The sequence below is a fragment of the Moschus berezovskii genome, chromosome 12 (assembly GCF_049115385.1).
Source record: "Moschus berezovskii isolate FMDL1 chromosome 12, NW_MosBer_1.0, whole genome shotgun sequence".
Lineage (NCBI taxonomy): Eukaryota > Metazoa > Chordata > Mammalia > Artiodactyla > Moschidae > Moschus > Moschus berezovskii.
This window is the reverse complement of record NC_142471.1, coordinates 29,374,163-29,379,123: the sequence shown is the minus strand read 5'-3', so window position 1 is coordinate 29,379,123 and position 4,961 is coordinate 29,374,163. Positions and strand designations below refer to the sequence as shown.

General features: G+C 41.1%; 1 pseudogene; it reads left to right on the top strand.

The window, feature by feature from the left end:
* Positions 1-4,034: 4,034 nt before the first annotated feature.
* LOC148775957 (small ribosomal subunit protein uS14 pseudogene) lies at positions 4,035-4,242 on the top strand (annotated as a pseudogene).
* The last annotated feature ends 719 nt before the right edge of the window (positions 4,243-4,961 follow it).

Here is a 4,961-nt window from a genome sequence, read left to right as displayed (position 1 = left end):
CGCTCAGTCGTGTCCGACTCTCTGCGACCCCATGAATCACAAAACGCCAGGCCTCCCTGTCCATCACCAACTCCTGGAGTTCACTCAAACTCATGTCCATCATCGGTGATGCCATTCAGCCACCTCATTCTCTGTCGTCCCCTTCTCCTCCCACCCCCAATCCCTCCCAGCATCAGAGTCTTTTCCAGTGAGTCAACTCGTCGCAGGAGGTGGCCAAAGTATTGCAGTTTCAGCATCAGTCCATCCAATGAACACCCAGGATTGATCTCCTCTAGAATGGACTGCTTGGATCTCCTTGCAGTCCAAGGGTCTCTCAAGAGTCTTCTCCAACACCACAGTTTAAAGCGTCAATTCTTTGGTGCTCAGCTTTCTTCACAGTCCAACTCTCACAGCCATACATGACTACTGGAAAAACCATAGCTTTGCCTAGATGGACCTTTGTTGGCAAAGTAATGTCTCTGCTTTTTAATATGCTATCTAGGTTGGTCATAACTTCCCTTCCAAGGAGTAAGTGTCTTTTAATTTCATGGCTGCAATCAGCCCGTAGTGATTTTGGAGCCCAAAAAAATAAAGTCTGACACTGTTTCCACTGTTTCCTCATCTATTTCCCATGAAGTGATGGGACCACATGCCATGATCTTAGTTTTCTGAATGTTGAGCTTTAAGCTAACCTTTTCAATTTCCTCTTTCACTTTCATCAAGAGGCTCTTTAGTTCCTCTTCACTTTCTGCCATAAGGGTGGTGTCATCTGCATATCTGAGGTTCTTGATATTTCTCCTGGCAATCTTGATTCCAGCTTGTGCTTCTTCCAGCCCAGCGTTCCTCATGATGTACTCTGCATATAAGTTAAATAAGCAGGGTGACAATATACAACCTTGACGTACTCTTTTTCCTATTTGGAACCAGTCTGTTGTTCCATGTCCAGTTCTAACTGTTGCTTCCTGACCTGAATACAGGTTTCTCAAGAGGCAGGTCAGGTGGTCTAGTAAAGTGCTCACTGTTTGCAAATGACATGATACTATACATTGAAAACCCTAAACACAGTATCGGAAAATTACTAGAGCTAATCAGTGAATTTAGCAAAGTTGCAGGATACAAAATCAACACACAGAAATCCCTTGCATTTCTATATACTAACAATGAAAAATCAAAAAGGGAAATTAAGGAATCAATCCCATTCACCATTACAACGAAAAGAATTAAATATCTAGGAATAAACTTACCGAAGGAGACAAAAGAATTGTACATCGAAATCAAAGACAACATAAACAAATGGAGAGATATTCCATGCTCCTTGGTAGGAAGAAACAATATTGTGAAAATGACTATACTACCAAACACAATCTACAGATTCAATGCAATCCCTATCAAATTACCAATGGCATTTTTCAATGAGCTAGAACAAAAAATTTTACAATTCATACGGAAACACAAAAGACCCCAAATAGCCAAAGCAGTCTTGAGGAAGAAGAATGGAGCTGGAGGAATCAACCTTCGTGACTTCGGATTATACTACAAAGCTATAGTCATCAAGACAGTATGGTACTTGCACAAAAAACAGAAATATAGACCAATAGAACAAGATAGAAAGCCAAAAAATAAACCCATACACCTATGGGTATCTTAATTTTGACAAAGGAGGCAAGAATATACAATGGGGCAAAGGCAGCCTCTTCAATAAATGGTACTGGGAAAACTGGACAGTGACATGTAAAGAATGAAATTAGAACACTTCCTAACACTATACACAAAGATAAACTCAAAATGGTTTAAAGACCTAAATGTAAGACCGGAAACTATAAAACTCTTAGAGGAAAACAGATTGAACACGCAGTGACATAAATCAAAGCAAGATCCTCTATGACCCACCTCCTAGAGGAATAGAAATAAAAACAAAAGTAAACAAGTGGGACCTGATTACACTCAAAAGCTTTTGCACACAAAGGAAACTATAAGCAAGGTGAAAAGACAACCCTCAGAATGGAAGAAAATAATAGCAAATGAAACATCTGACAGAGGATTAATTTCCAAAATATACAAGCAACCCATACAACTCAATACCAGAAAAACAAAAAACCCAATCAAACAGTGGGAAAAAGATCTGAACAGACATTTCTTCAAAGAAGATATACAGATGGCTAACATATGAAAAGATGCTCAACATTTCTCATTATTAGATAAATGCAAATCAAAACTACAAGGAGATATCACCTTACAGCAGTCAGAATAGCCATCATCAAAAGTCTACACACAATAAATGCTGGAGAGGATGTGGAGAAAAGGGAACTCTCTTGCACTGTTGGTGAAAGACAAAGTGAAAGTGAAGTTGTTCAGCCATATCCGATTGTTTGTGACCCCATGGACTGTAGCCCACCAGGCTCCTCCATCCATGGGATTCTTCAGGCAAGAGTACTGGAGTGGGTTGCCATTTCCTTCTCCAGGGGATCTTCCCGACCCAGGGATCCAACCATCTGAGCCACCAGGGAAGCCCAGGAATGTAAATTTATACAGCCACTATGGAAGAAAGACAGTATGGAGAGTCCTTTAAAAACTAGGAATAAAACCACCGTATGACTCAGCAATCCCACCCCTAGGCATATACTCTGAGGAAACCAAAACTGAAAAAGACACGTATATCCCATTATTCATTGCATCACTATTTACAATAGCTAGAACATGGAAGCAACCTAGATGTCCATCAACAGATGAATGGATAAAGAAGTTGTGGTACATATACACAATGGAATGTTACTCAGCCATAGAAAGGAATGCATTAGAGTCAGTTCTGATGAGGTGGATGAAACTAGAACCTCTTATACAGTATGAAGTGAGTCAGAAAGAGAAAGATAAATGTCGTATTCTAATGCATATATATGAAATCTAGAAAAATGGTACTGAAGGATTTATTTATAGGGCAGCAATGGAGAAACAGACATAAAGAATAGACTTATGGACATGGGGAGAGGGCAGAGAGGGTGAGATGTATGGAGAGAGTAACATGGAAACTTACATTGCCATATGTAAAATAGATGGCCACGGGAATTTGCTGTATGGCTCAGGAAACTCAAACAGGGTCTCTGAATTAAACTAGAGGGGTGGAATGGGGCGGGAGATGGGAGAGAGGTTCAAAAGGGAGGGGATATATGTATACCTACGGCTGATTCATGTTGAGGTTTGACAGAAAACAGCAAAATCCTATAAAGCAATTATCCTTCAATAAAAAATAAATAATTTTTTTTAAAAGTTCCAATGTGGATGAAGATGGAAATAGAGGAGTCCAAGATGATGCTACATAGATGGAAGACCAGTCACTAATTTGGTAAAACAGAGAAAGAGAAATTGAAATCTATCTTGCCAAAAGAGAAGCCAACAAGAAGCAAACTGAAAAAGTTTAGGGATTGGAGATATCAGGTATATCAGAAGCTGAGAGGTAAGCTGAAAACAGGTGAGTAGCCAGATATTTCTAATGTATAACGAGTGTTAGAGCCACAGATCCTCTTTGTCTTCCTGGGTTAGTCAACAAATATCCCTTCTCCACTCTAGCAATATTCTCTTGAACTGACCGAGAAAGACCATGAGGTCAGGGATAATGAGGTCAGGTAGAGGGCCTGGGTGAGCCACAAAAAGGATTAAGTGAGTCTCTCAGATCCTGAGATTACCCTCTTCCCACTCAGCTCCTGGGATGTTGGCACCCAGTCAGAGTCCCCAGGCAGAAGCCTCTGACCAACCTTTCCTGTTATGGGAATGCCCAGTGGGCAACAAGCCTCACTCATGCAAAATAAACTGACAATCAGGTCTTTCAGTCCCTCATTCTTAAATATGAATGGACACTCAAGAATCACCAGAAAAGTGAAGAAACTCTGTTAACCAGAAAGCCAGAGATAGATGCAGACAAAAGTATCTTGGAGTAAACAGAGAGAGTTTAGGGAGCTGAAGAAAATATTTTAAAAAATCTGTTCCCTTGGATAAAAGAAGACATTTTATTCATGAAAACATTCAAAGACCTTTTACCTCGTTGCAGACGAGAAAGCAACATGGGTCACCAGCAGCTCTACTGGAGTCATCCGAGAAAATTCGGCCAGGGTTCTCGCTCTTGCCGGGTCTGCTCAAACCGGCATGGTCTGACCGGGAAATACGGCCTTAATATGTGCCGCCAATGTTTCCGCCAGTGTGTGAAGGACATCGGCTTCATTAAGTTGGACTAACCGAACTTCCTTAGATGGCTCATCCAGCACATCAACCTTAGGCGGAAATACTAGCTCTTTGTATATAAAATAAAAGTTTTCAAAACTTCAAAAAAAAAAAAAAATTCAAAGAACAATAAATAAGTCTGGTAAGTTTGACATATGATATAATCAAAGATTTAAAAGAATTTCCTAGAAGGTAACACAAGAAATCAGAGATGAAGAATAGGAGAGAAGAGAAACAGGCTAGCCAGTGTGTGTCACCATCAAACTTTCTCTTCTATGGTCCCCAACCTGGCCTCCAGGGCAGACTTTCTTTGTCAGCTACAGTTCTTTTTCCTGCTGGAAAGAGCCCTCTACTACTCTACACAGTACTCTGGGTAGTGATTACCAGGAAATTGTCATGACCTGGTATGGAACCCATTTGCTAAACTGTATGTGCTGTGTGTGTGCTCAGTCGCTTCAGTTGTGTCCGACTCTTTGCAACCATATAGAATGTAGCTTGCCAGGCTCCTCTGTCCATGGGATTCTCCAGGCAAGACTACTGGAGTGGGTTGCCATGCCCTCCTCCAGATGATCTTTCCAACCCAGGGGTCAAACCCACGTCTCCTGCATCTCCTGCATTGCAGGTGGATTCTTTACCACTGAGCTACTGGTAAGACGCTTGCCAAACTGGCTCTGGTCAAATAAGGATACGAGTAGAGTTAGTAGATACTTTCTAGTTTGAAGAAGGTCTCTAACCATCAGCTAGGGATACAGAAGTTGGGTCAGCTCCAG